Source organism: Equus asinus, chromosome 4 (assembly GCF_041296235.1).
Source record: "Equus asinus isolate D_3611 breed Donkey chromosome 4, EquAss-T2T_v2, whole genome shotgun sequence".
Classification (NCBI taxonomy): Eukaryota; Metazoa; Chordata; class Mammalia; order Perissodactyla; family Equidae; genus Equus; species Equus asinus.
The window spans coordinates 62,442,215-62,456,242 of NC_091793.1; positions in this window are offsets into that span (position 1 = coordinate 62,442,215).

Sequence of the window (14,028 nt, forward strand, 5' to 3'; positions counted from 1 at the left end):
GCAAAACTGACTATAAATTAGGTTCTTCAGGGAGCTGCACCTTCTCGTTCAATAATTGTTGTTAGAAATTATTGGTTTAACTAACTGAAGTAGCACTGTCGTGCTAGGATTGGGGTGACCTGTCAGACAGGGGCCAGCTAGCCTTCACAGCGGAGCACAGATCCAGAGATGTGGGTGAGGATGGCAGGTGCAGGGCCAGGCACCACAACCAAGGAGGGGACTTAAATGGGGAAACCGCTAGGCGGAAGACAACAGAGAGTGGTGGGGCCTGCAGAGGATGCTCCCTGCCTGAAGGTTTTCAAACTCCATTTCCGAAACACATGCTAGTTAAATAGAAAGTGTCAGCAACTGGCCGGGTCTGAGAGATGGCCAAGGCACGGGGTACACCTGTGAGAATCTGGGCCCAGCGTGGGCAAGTGCCCAGCACCATGCTGCTCCATATTCCCCGTCTCAGCCTAGGCAGGGGTGCCCTTGGGGGTGGACACACTGGAGGAGACGGGGCCATTCGCCAAAATGAAGGAAAAGCTGAACAGCCGAGTACCAGGAAGGACTGTCTGAGGGCCTCGGCTGCAGGGTCTCTTGCAACCGCCTTCCCCAGCTCAGGGTTCACTGCCATCCAATCGGTGTGGCCTGTGATTGACAGGTGCTCTGACCAAAGGAGAGGGAGGGGTGCTGAGCTGGCACAGCAGAGCTGCCACCTGGGCAGCATCACCAGTCACTGGCTGGGCAGAGTGCATAGGGTAAGACTGAGAGCGACATGCGCTCTGTCCCAGCTGTCCCCTTGAATTGTTCTGTGGTCATTTCCAGCCTACGTTGCCCTGCCCCTCTTTTCCCCTACTTTAGATGAAATGTTGGGCAGTTTCCAGTACATTTTAGGTCACTCTTATAAAAGAAAAAATCTCCAGTTACTGTTAGCCACCATAACGTTCTCCTTTAATAATGAAAATATCCAGTCCAGTGTAAACAGAATGTCTCTGAATTAAACTTGAAGTCAGCCCCCCACCCCTGCCCAGTTCTGGAGTCCTCTGGAGGGGAGGGGCAAGTTGGCCACTTCTGTGTCTCCTGCCTTGTCCCCCTCTCCCCTCCCCACCCCACTCCCACCACTAGGCTGTCCGGCCCTTTGGGGTGTGGAGTTGACTGGAAGGAAGCGGGTGTGGGAAGGGTGCTCCGACTGATGCATGAGCTCTGGCTTCAGGCTCTCTGGCCCAGGCGTGTATGCAAAGCTGGCTCTCCTCCTTTGAGATTCCCTTAAATGAGGAACCTCCAACTGTACTTCCCGAGACGGGCAGTGCCTCTCCTGCGGGTGGCATCTCAGGACGGCCACCTCAGCCGTGGGGCATCCAGGGTCCACTTCTCCTTTCCGGGTCGTGTGGCACCTCCCAGCTCTCCTCTTGGGCAGAACCTAACCTGCGCCTGACTCCCGTCCCCTCCCGTGGTGGATGTGGTTTCCTCCCTGTGCCTCCAGTCTTGGGTGGGACTCTTTCATGTGTGAGTTGGGCACCAGTCTCTGTACCCCACAGACTCCAGGCAACGGAGGGCAGGCTCCGTCTGAGTGGCTCTGAAACCCCTTTCACTCCCTTGGGGTGGGTGAGGAGGTAGCCCTCAGGCTGCGCTGGCCGAATGGTACTTACCACCCACAGCTGTGTTTGCAGCCTCTGGAGCCTCTGCCGGAAAGAGACAGAGTCCCTGTGAGCGTCCTGGTGCCTCAGCCACAGCTCCTCCCACGGGGCTGGACAGGCCACACTGGACACCAGCAGCGGACATGGGGGGCTGCACCCGTTTCTTACTCCTTCAGACAAGGGTCCTAGCTGTTGCCTGGAGTGAGCCTCCTGAACCCTGCCTGGAGGTGGCAGTTCCTCACAGCCACTTACAGGACCTGTTGTCACATCTCCTAATCTAGGACCTTTTTATTTAAGTTGCTAATTGAGTTGTATTGTGATCTGTATGACGTTGTTGAGGCCTGCTTTGTGGCCTCATACAGTGTTAATTTTAGAAAGTGTTGCGTGTCTGTGCGTTGGCCGCAGGGCTCCGCGTGTGTCTGATTCGCCAGGCTTGGTGCTGGGTTGTTGAAAACATCCATTTGCTTATTGATGTTTGCCTGTCAGTTGCTGAGAACGGACTGTTAGAGACCCCCGCCGTAGATGCGGGCTTATCAGTGTTTATTTCCTACATTATCAGGAGCCTCCGAGGGCTGCGAAGCTCTGTCTTCCTGGAGCACTGGTCCATTCCTCTCATCCGCTGACTCTTGATCCCTCCAGGGACTTTTGCCTTAAAGTTGACAAATAAAAATGGCAAGTAATAGGATATATTGGAGTATATGAGGAAGCCATTTTGTGTAAACCTAATTCGGCCTGACCTCGTCTTTCCAAAAGGGCCTAACTGAAGCCGTTGAGCATGCATTGTATATCTGCTTTAGACATTTCCTATGGCAAGAGCAAAGGCCCTTGAGATAAAGGTGCAACTTCCCTCCCCCTCCCAACCTTGGCATCTCCTTAAGGATTAAGCATCTTTCCTTAGGCTAGGAACTGATTGCTGGGCTCACCTGTGACCGCCCAGCTCGAGACAAGACACTTGCCTCCTGCTACGTCCCCCGAGAGAGCAGACCCACTACCTGCTGTGTCCATCAAGCGCTGTGCCGACAGGGCAATCTTGTGACTGTTGTGGGAGGGACATTTCAATCACATGTGAAACACCCTGTTTGGGGGTTGTAACCACTCTGTGCACCCCACTTCTTTGGTGCCCTTTCTTCCTTTGGGAAGAAAGGCTCCAGGCCATGATCCTCAGATTTTAGCTCAGAATAAACTCTCCCAGATTTTCGTTTATAGATTGGTTATGGATTATTTTCGCCGACAAGGTCCCTTCTGATCTGACACTAATTTAGCTACTCCAGCTTTATTTTGGTTGCTTGCCATTTCTATTCTTTTACTTCCAGTCTTACTGTGTTCTCATGTTTTAGATGTGTCTCTTGTAAACAGAATGTGGCCACATTTAAGAAGAAAGTCCCGTTTGGTGATTTCTGCCATTTAACTCAACATTGGTTGTCATCCCTGAGACAGCAGGATTTATTTTGCTGTTGGGTTTGTGCTTTCTCTTTGTTTTCTTGTTCTCCCTACCCCCTTCTTCTTGATTCTCCTTTTCTGACTTCTCTTTGACTTGACGGAGTTTTCTTTCCTTTCCCGTCCCTGCCGGCTGGGAAGGTAGGCCTTCTGTTCCCACTGTTAGTGATCCCCCCTAAAATGTTAACGCACGTACTCAACAGAGTCTGCAGCAAGCCTGCGTCTCCACCGCCTGCTTGAAACGCAAGGACTCAGGCGGCGTCTAACCTTTGACTTGCATGTTTTTGTTGTCTAGTACTTTAGTGTGACTTTTTCTATCTCCATGTTACTCATTATTGTAACTGTGGTTTTATATGATAAATATTCATTTAGGTTTTCTCACATATTTACTTATCTCTTTGCTATCCATTTATTTCTTGCATCTCAGATGTTCGTTCTGGTTTTAATTTCTTTATTCCTGCAGTACATCATTTAGAAGTTCTAGCGATAGAAATCTGTTGGTGGTAAACTCACTTTTTGCCTGGAAGTGTCTTTATTGCATAATCTTTTTTTCGTGTTTTCAGGTTTTATTTAAATAGCGTCACACTGTCTTACTCTGCAGCCCACTTTTTTCTCTCCACATTGTCTTAGGTGATTTATTTGTGTTGTTACAGGTAGCTCTGTTTCTTTCCTTTTGACTCTCTGTGGTGTTTCATTATATTAATACGGCACAATTTATTTATCCATTCTCTTGGAGGAGTCCTTTTCAACTAACAATTTATTTTACTGCAACTATTATTATTACACTTTTATTGTGGAAAACTTTGAACCACCCCAAAAATGGAATAATGAGTCCTCATGCATCCAGCCTCAGTGCCTGTGGGCTCAGAACCGACCTGGTTTTATGTATATCTCCACTCCTGGGTTATTTGGAAGCAAACACTACACACCATGTCACTACACGTGTTAATAGTTCAATGTCTATCTCTAAAACATAAGGATTATATAAAAAAGATAACCATGCTCCCACCATAACACCTAAAAATTTAACAATGATTAATTATTATCATTAAATATCCAGTGTGCGAACTTCCAGTTGTCTCATGAATGTAATTTTTAAGATAATTTGAATCAATTCAAATAAGGTCCATTCATTGAGATCGCCTGATTCGTCTCAAGTATCTTTTAAGGTTCTCCTTTCTTCCTTGTCTCTTTCTTTTTAAAATTCCTTGCAATTTATTTGTTGAAGAAACCAGGTGTTTGTCTAATGGAATTCCCCTTATGGGATCTGAGTGTTGCTGATCTCATCCTGACGGCATCATTTAGCAGGTTCTTCTGTCCCATTTTCCTGTGTATTTGTGGCTGGATCTAGAGGGCGCCCTCTTTCCTGAACAATTTAGTTGAGTAAGAAACTGTGTTGTGGTTGTTTTCTCTCAGCACTTTGAAGATATTATTCTGTTGTCTTCAGGCTTTGGTCATTGCTGTTGAGAAGTCTGAGGTCAGCCTATTCTTACTCAGCAGGCAGTTTTATCTTTTCTCTCTGGCTGTCTTTGTCCTTGCCTTGGAGTTCTTCAATTTCATTATTTTTATTTGTCTTACAGATCATTATAAGCCCTAGATTGGAAGATTCATGTCCTTCATCAATTGTGGAAAATTCTCAGCCATTATCTTTTTGAAAATTTTCTCTCCCCTATTCTCTCCGTACCCTGCTGGAACTTCTATTAAACATAAGTCAGATCTTCTCATTCTGCCTTCCGTGTCTCGTTTTTTTCTTTCAGAATTTCCATCTCTATCACTTCTGAGAGGCATTCTTGGGAATTTCCTCAGACTTATTTTCCAGTTCACTATTTCTTTCTTCAGCTGTGTTTTTTATCTGCTACTACACACGTCCATTGAGTTTTCCATTTCAATAACAATTGTTTACCATTCTATAAACACTATTTGGTTCATTTTTAAGCATGGCTGGTAACATATTTTAATAATATCTTGCTCCTTTATTATGCTTTGATTCCTTCCTTTATTCTTTAATAATCTGAAGCATAATTATTTTATCACCTGTGTCGGCTTGTTCTGTTACCTGGAGTTCTTCGGAGTCCCGCTCAGCAGTCACTGACCCTTTGGCTCTCGCCCACAGTGGCTGTCTCCTCACTCATCTGTGGTGTTGGACTGTCCCCCCTCTGCCTCCCTGTCTCTGTTGCAGTTGTGTGCAGCCCAGATCGAGGCTGCTCCACAGGAGCTTTGCGTTTGCTGTTGCCAGACACCTCAGGGGTGATAGAGGCTGGGGACTGCCATTTTATTTTTTTCTCAGCCCTGGGGTTCCTGCTCAGTGCATGAGGGCAGGCCTGTGGCTATGTATTCTCCTGGGAGCATTTTGAAACAACCTCTGCCACGGAACAGGTTTTAGTTTATTCTCTGAAAGTGTAGCCCTTTAAGGCTCCTGGATTTGTGGGGGCCCCAGCGCTAACCTACCCCTGTGCTCAGGCCACCTCTGTTGCTGTCGTGGTGTCAAAATGCAAGCCCTTCGCAAACTGCTTACCTCCCTACCCAAGGTAGCCAAGGTGTGAGCCCCACTTACTTTTTTGGTTTTAGTTTTCTCTCTGTGGTAGATGGTGTAACGCCCCCGACCTCAGAGACGGTGCATCCTGATCTCCGGAGCCTGCGAATACGCTCGATTCCACGGCAGAGGGGCATTAGGGTCGCTAATCAGCTGACTTTAGATTGGATGTGTATTCTGGGTTATCTGGGTGGGCCCAATGGAGTCACACAGGTCCTTAAAAGTGGCAGAGGGAGGTGGGAGACAGTCAGAGGGAGACGTGACTGCAGAGGAGGGTCAGAGAGAGACAGCGTTGCTGAAGGTGGAGGAAGGCGCCTCGAGCCAAGGAATGCAGGTGGCCGCTGGAAGCTGGAAAAGCCACGGAAATGGATTCTCCCCTGGGGAGTGCAGCCTGTGAGACCAGCGTTGGGCTTCTGACCCTCCGAATTGTAAGATAATAAATTTTGTGTTGTCTTAAGCCACTAAGTTTGTGTTTGTTTGCTACGGCAATAATAGAAAACTAACACACTCTGCAAAATGTTTGGCCCTAAGTCTGCTAACTTTTCTGTGGATTCATCCAGGCGTTTAAACGACACTCACTGTCTTTCATCAGCACTTCTCGGTGGGGTCTGGTGGGGGCTCTCCCGCCGCAGCTGCCGTGCCGCTGCAGACAGAGCCCTGCCTTCAGTCTGGAAAGATTCGTTGTGTCTTTTATCCCCAGGCCCTTTTTGTTTGGGTCCCTCCATTGCCCTCCTTCAGTCCACCAGGATGTCATCTCATGGGAGCACATGGAGCAAGGAGAAGAACGACACCAGGTGCCCGCACGCACGGCTTTTGGGACAGACACAGATGCAGGCGTGAAGTTTTGAATGAGAATGATGGTGCTGGGTCTCCAGGTCCGTGTCACACATAATGGCCCTGGCCAAAAACCCATGCTATGTATCCCTCAGGGTGACATGTGGAAAGAGGAGAAGATTTTAGTCCCGGCCGCTGCGTTGTGTTATAGAAGGCTCTGGTTCAGCTCTCGGGTCATAAACAGCTTCTCTAGCGCTCTGCTGTGTTCTCTGTCCTTGGACGGGAACCTGCATTCTAAGGAGTTCCCTGATGACTCCAGGCTCCACAGTGTTTGAGGACCGCTCGTTTGACATCTTCCCACTCCCTCTCTGCAGAACGCCCCCTGTGATGAAAAGAGTTGAGCTCTTGGGCCCTGCAGACCCCGACAACGACACACATACGCAGCTCCCAGTTCTTCAGGCCCGCAGCTCTCTAACTTCTGCCCCATGATTCCAAGGAGGAAAGAACAAGGCAGGCGCCACGGGGCTACAGACGGCCAGGCGGGGGTGGCCTTCTAAATACAGAGAGGACGCCACAGAAGCTCTGGCTGTACGTTTTCGGGGTCACGGCTCCTTTTCTTGCCTGAGTAGCCCCAGGCACGCCCAGGGGAAGGCCCGCCGTGCCTGGATCAGCTGAGGAGCTGGTCCTGCGTTGGCCCTCGGGTGGGCGGGGACAGCGGGAGCAGAGGTCTCTGTAGACTCCTGCACCCACGGTTGTGTGAGTAAAGGCTGGCCTTCCGGGCGGGTCTGTGTTTGGAAGTGGTGGAAGCCTGAGCGCTCCCCAGGCCCAGCATGGACTTCCACACGTCAGCCCCGTGGGAGGTGGTGGTAGTGATACTATTACATGTGGGGTTTAATTTAGCCTCAGCGAGAGCCCAGGGTGCAGCGTGGCCTGCAGAGGCCCTCCTGCTTCTCCTGGAGCCTGAGTGTCCCCTCACCGTCGTCTTGACCACCGCTGTGGGGGCCTCCTCAACACGTCCCCCACCTGCAGCTGCCCCGAGGCTCCTGAGATGAGCAGCAAGACTCAGGAGACCAAGCTCTGGCACGGACGGGCGGGGCTTGGCCTGTCCTGCCCTCACGCCGTTCAGTGCCACCGTGGCCAGCACTCTAGGACCTTGAGGCCTTTACAGAAACACAGGGGTAGGAATGCTCTTCTGCTTGCTGAGGATTAAATAAGCTGGTGTACATGAGTGTCTGGCACAGAGCTGGCACTCAGGAAAGGGTGACTCTGTGTCTTTCCCCACGTTGCTGGATGCAGCAGCCACACAAAAGAACTGCTCAGTACTGTTTGCAGCTGATTAAATACGGGGCCACGAAATGGCCTGAGCTCTGAGTCCCAGTTTAGTGTGTGACATACGGAGGATGGGAGCCACATGCACGATTAAGGTTGGTCCTGGGGGACTGAGCCATTACAAAGTCATGGTCCATGAAGGAAAAGGGCAAAGTAACTGACACGAGGTCTTGGCGCGTGGGAAGCCACTCCCAGAGGAGGGGCGCACAGCGTGGTGGGCCGCCCGGGGTGTTGGGCTGCCTGGGCTGGGGTCCTGGCTTCCCCGCTGACTAGCTGCAGGACCCCGTGAGGTGACTGGATCCACCCAGCCCCAGCCTCCCCGTCTGGTGACAGTGCTGGCCCCTCGGAGCCCCCTCGGCTCCGCCTGGCCCCGGGACAGAGGTGGTAAGTGTCTGTGTGTCACAGCGCTCTCTGAGTCTGCTTCACTCGCCGTCCCCCTGCCTGCGCATCTTTTCTCTTCCTCAGAGCCTCCGTGATGGCAGCTCCTGCTCGCACATTGCCTTGGCTTCCCACGCCTCTCTCCTGGTGCCTGATGCTCTTCAGGGCTTCTGTCCTGCTTCTGCTGGAGCTGGCTCAGCTCTGGGCCCTCCAGGTCACGTGCTGGAGCCGGCTCGGACAACACCAGTCTCAGGAGCTGACGGTTGCCTTTCAAGCACTCGTGGAAATCAGCCACGGCAGGAATTAGCACCCAGCTGCAGGGGCTTCTGATGCCAACTACCCAGAATTGGGCCAAACTTCACAGGTGAAGGGCACCGTCCTCCAGCCAGCCCGCACTTCAGACACCAGCTGCAAGTTTGGGGGTCCCCAGGCCTCCCTCCCTTCTGACCAGCTGGCTACAAATCTGGGGGTTCTCCCGACCACTCAGGTTTGGTAATTTGCTAGAACAGCTCACGGAACTCAGGAAGTGCTCTGCTTTTGATTATGGTTTATTATGACACAGGGATACAAATCAGAGCCAGTCAAAGGGAGAGATGCATCAGGGTGCTTTCCCCAGGGACACATTACCTCCCCAGCACACAGATGCATGGCCGTCTGCGGATTGTTGCCAATCAGGGAAGCTCACCTGAGCTCTGGTGTCAGAATTTATTGGGGCTTCATCATGAAGATGTGATGGATTGAATTGTTGTCCACGTGACTCCGTCTCCAGCCCTGCTCCCCACCCCAGGGTTGGGCTGCTATCACATCTCTCAACGCCCCAGCCCTCTAACTGCGTGGCTGGCCTTTCTGGTGGGACGAGCCTCCTTGGGTCACCCTGTTAGCATAAACCACCAGGTGTGGTTTAAGGGATCCACCATGAATTGCGCTCCGGAAATTCCAAGTGTTCAGGGGCTTCCTCCCAGGAACTGGGGACAAAGGCCTAGATTCTCTACTGTGTAACCTCAAGTGAGGGCCCGCTCTCCCCCGCACTGCTCCGTGCACACTTTCCACGGCTCCCCACTCCTGTTTCTGAGAGCCAGCACTGGACAGACCGGACTCCTCCTTTCCCGCCAGGCAATGTCACGGGTTGGCAGCAATCCTCTGGTCGGGTGTCACCGGCCCAATCAGGGGGGTAAGGTGGGGTGGGGAATGGAGTCTTAGAGTGTAGAGCATGACGGCCGAATCGTGATCTTTAGCCCCAGCTATGTCCAGGCCTTCCCTGGGGTTCCAGGAGCAGTGGGCACCCCGGGCGCTGCATCTGCAGTCAGTGAAGGCGTGTCAGGGAGGGTGTGTCAGATAAGGGATCAGGTGGGCGGTGTTCACTTTGCCCCTTTAAGCCCCTTGACAACGCACTCTTCTCCCAGCGGTGGCCCATCTCATCTCGCTTTCTTTTCTAAATTTCTTCACTGGCCTTCTGGGCTGCGCAGCAGCTGCTCACAGCCTGGCCTGGGGCTCCTCCCCGCTCGGCCTCCCTGTGCTGAGGCTGAGGCCCAGGAGCCTGGATCGAGGGTGTCTCAGAAATCAGGGTTTGTCTCAAAAATGACGCGTGTCATGAAGCACCTACCACTCGCGAGGCCATGGTAGGGAGAGGCGTATAAAGCTTCGGGGCAGTCCTGTCCGACAGAAAGGATGGGGAGCATGGACGCAATTTTAAATATTCTAACTGCCAGACTAAAAAAGCCAAAAGAAACAGGCCAAATTAATTTTAATAGTATATTTTATTTAACCCAATATATCCAAAATATTATCATTTCAACATGTAGTCAATATGAAAATTATCAATGAGATATTTTACATTTTTTTCAAAATGTTGAAAATCTGGTGAATGTTTATGCTCACAGCACAGGTCAGTGTGGACCAGCCCCAATTCAAGTGCTCAGTGGCCTCCTGTGGCCCGTGGCTGCCCTGCTGGACAGCATAGCCACGTATTTATTATATGTATATTTTATACACTTTAAAATTATACATATAATATTTTTATATTGAATCTGTGTGTGTATATAAAATATGTTTCCTCCTCTAGAGAAAAGCCACTGGAGAAAAGCATCTTCAGGAGGCCCGAGCTGGGAAGTGGCTGCCCTGCCAGAGCCTCTCTTTGCTCCTCCGGACAGGGGCAAGGACACCGACACGGAATCGTTGGGACGGTTAAAGGAGACACTGTGTGGGACATAATACACAGCAAGGGATTAATAAATGGCTTATGCTCTATTCTCAGGGACTTCAAGCAGCGACACAGGCAGGTTGTTAGGTTGACTTCTCACCCGCCTCGCAGGAATTCTAGTGAGGAAGTCCCCGTTATGCACGTGCAGCCAACAAACACCGGCTTTTGCCGTGCATCCAGGGCCTCCCAGTGTGCAGCGGGTGGAACTCTAGTTCTGTGGGCTGCCGACGTAGCCCTGTTAATGCATCAGAGTCATCCACGGCCAAGTACACCTGGGGAACAAGCGGGTTTCCTCACTCCAGGCCTTCTCAGAGCCTCAGTATGTTAGCGCATTAGTATGCTTTGCGATTCTCTAAAAGTGGGATATGTCCAGATTTATTTGACCACGTAAGCTTTTCTACAGAACGTCTCAAGGAGAGATGGGCGACACCCTTCCACTATAAAGAACTGTTTATACTAGTTCTTTAAGAGTCACGTGGAGCACAGCTTGACTTCACTTCTGTATTGCTTTGATTGCATAAGTTACGAGCAATTCATGCTGGAGTGGAAAGATGGCCTCAGAGTGCGTGCTTTTAAGACAGGTTAGATTAGGCATCCAAGATTCATGGAGGATGCGACGTTTGAGCTGGAAGACCCGGAGCAGATGCCTGGTCCCACCTCCACCCCGTCCGGCCCCCTGAGCTCTAAGCACGTGGCTTGACTGCCTCCCTCTCATGACCCGTGGCTGTCCAGGGAGGCCAGCTCCTTCTCTGTGGACCAGCCCAGGATAGAAAGTCCTTCCTTATCCAGGCCAGGTGTGTTGGAATGGATTTCCCCCCTTTCCCCATGGCAGCCTCTCACTAAACACTTGAAGATGCTGCCTCTTGTGTCTCCATGAAGCCTCCTCTTCTCCCAGGGAAACGTCCTTGTTTTCCTGGCCTTGACTCGTGCTGTGGCATTCAGACCCCTTGCCACCGTGGCCCCTGCCTTCTTCCTTTGGTTTTGTTCCATCCGATGTGTCTGTGTCCATCTTGAAGTGTGGTCCTCAGAGCTGGGCTGGGGCACAGGGCAAGCCAGTGACATGGCCAGCTCCGAGGTCAGGTTGGCCAATGCCTCCTTGTCAGGGGTGTTATCCATCCATCCACCCAGCCAGGATGTGGTTAACCTCTCAGCACCCCATCCCCGTTGGCTCTCTGAGAGCCTGAGAAAAATGTAGCCCCGTCTTCCCTCCCACACGAACCAGCCTTCACCAGCGGTCCTCCACCCTGCATTTGTCCCTGCCAAATTTTATCTTTGTTGGTTTTAGCCTGCTGTTCTCCTGTTGGATCGTTTTTATATCCTGGTTTTGTTAACTCAAATGTTGAATGACTCTGCCAGCATTATGCGGGTCCCAATGTTGGCAGCCACATTGCCTATGTCCAGGTGCGTCACTGGCAGAAATACATGGGGGCGATTGCTGCAGACCTCCCTGGCCTCTGGGGGCTGGTGGCTCCTGTGGCCCTAATCCCCACACGTCGCTGCTCAGAGTGCCGGTGACCGTGGGCGTTTGCCGCTCTCCTCCGAGGGGCCTCACACGTGCCAGTAGCAGTTCTCTGAGGCTGTTACTCTCTGGAAGCCTTGTTCAGGCCCCCGGCCTGCGGGCTGCTCACAGCGGCCAGGGCTAGCAATGCTCTGCACAGCGAGTCCCGTCTCCGCTGCTTCTGGCTGCCTGGGTGTCGAGGCCCTGCCACAAGATGCTGCTGCCTTCCCGTTGCCCCTTCGCGGGAAGCCCCGCCAGGTTTGGTGTAGAAGTGGGGAGAAGGCCCCTCTCCCCACTCTGAGCCCGTCTGCTCCCCTCACCCTGAGTCTTTGCCAACGGGGCACAGACACCATGCTTCCACCATCGCTCCTCCCGCCTCAGTCCCCAGTGACCCTGCACAGAGCTTTCTCCTCCAAGGCTGCGGGCTTCTCTCCAGGCATTTGGTTTGAGACACCACAATGGAGGAATGGCTGCCTTTTACTGTATTCCAGAACTTTCCCCTTCTTTTTCTCTCTTCATCTGCACCACAGCCCCCTGGGGTGCTTTTATTTTCCCCACTTTTCAGATAAGAAAACAGAGGCTCGGAGACATCACACAGCTTGCTGGAAAACCAGAACGAGGGTAAGTCACAGGACTAGGTTTGAATCCGAGCCATACATGCAGGTATTTATTGAGCACCTGCTGTATGCTGTCTGCCTCCAAAGCCCGTGCTCTTTCTATGCTGCCTGCTGCCTCTCCAGGAGTGGGTCAGAGCTGAGGTGCGTGGGTTGGGGGAGGGCTTGGTGAGGGGGGGTGGGTGCCAGGCCCACAGGGGAGGTGCTCGCTGCCCCTGTCCCGCCACTAGATGGGGCTGGTGGCCCGGCTGGTCCCCGCCAGTGCTGGGGCAGACCGTCGTCCACACCCAGTCAGCCCCTCTCTCCAGGCCCAGCTGTGCCTGTAAGCAAGACAGCTCCTGCCGTGCTAGGAGAGCACTATAAAGGGGCCGGGAAGCCGCCAAGAGGAGTTCCCGTTTGTGGAAAGCTGGAGTCTGAGGGGACTTCGAGACTCCCTGTCTCATGACCTGCATTTCGATTTCTCAGAAGTCGCAGCTGTGGAAGGTTCCAGAAGGTGGGTGGGCCCAAGAAAACGCTGGAGGATAGACCTTAAGCCCAACTTCTGGCAGGAAGTCGACAGAGAGAATCCTGGAACTGTGGGATTAATCTTTAGATTTTTTTTCCCCTGCAAATTTAATTTTGAAAATCTAAGCTTACAGAAACGTTGAAAGAATAGTACAAGGGAACACCCATTTCTACCTCACCTAGATCCACTCCTTCTTGCCTTGTGGCCACACCTGCCTACTCTCTCTCACACTGTGTGTGCATGTGCATACCATGTGAAAGCCAGCTGCAGACATGACACTTCAGCACGCCTCTCCTAACAACAAGGACATTGTCTGCCATAACCACGAGGCTGTTCTTGGTGGCATTACTTTTTGAGAAAAGAATGGAAGGGAAAATGTACTTGGCTTAAGAGCTTGAAAAGTCCCCAGTGAGATCTGGTTGCCAAGAGTGAGAACATGAGGAAGGCAGGGTAAGAGAATCATCCGTCCTTTGCCGGCTTTGAGAGACGTGTCAGGCTCGGCTGTGGCCCAAGCAGGTTGCTCCCGAGCACAGCTCTGTGTCCACCCACCCGCAAAAGGTGAATATACAGAAGACACAGTCCCTGGGGCCTTGGCTGGACGGGAGCTCCTTGCAGGGCAGACAGCACAGGCACAGGAAGTCCAGCACGGGGCCGGCCAGATTCCAAACCCAGGCACGGCCCATGGCGGGGGCCAGGAGTGGGAAGAGGCTTGTCTGGCCCAGGATTCCAGAGAAGTGGCCTGGGAGGGTGATTCTCAGAGCAGACAGTGGCTGCGGGCAGAGCCCTGGAAAATGTCCTCTTCCACATCAGAGAACTGGGGCAGGGGCTAGTGGTCAAGATGGGGTGCTAAGCGCTGCCCCTCCGTACTGAAGTGGGGAGCAGGAGCCCTGGAGGGTTTGAAGCCAGATTTCCCTGTGGGGAAGAAGAGGAGAAGGCATGGCCCAGAGCCGGGCTGTGGGTCCACTGTTCCAGACCCCAGGCTTGAGCTGGGCTGCACATGAGGGGCAGTGAGCAGCTGCTGTTTGCTGGGAAGGAAAATTTCCATTTAGCACGTGTGGACCCCAGCTTGAGTAGAAGCTTCTAGAGGCCACTGCCCTGCGCAGGGTGAGTCCCAGGGCCCTGGCCTTATAACAGCCGGGCC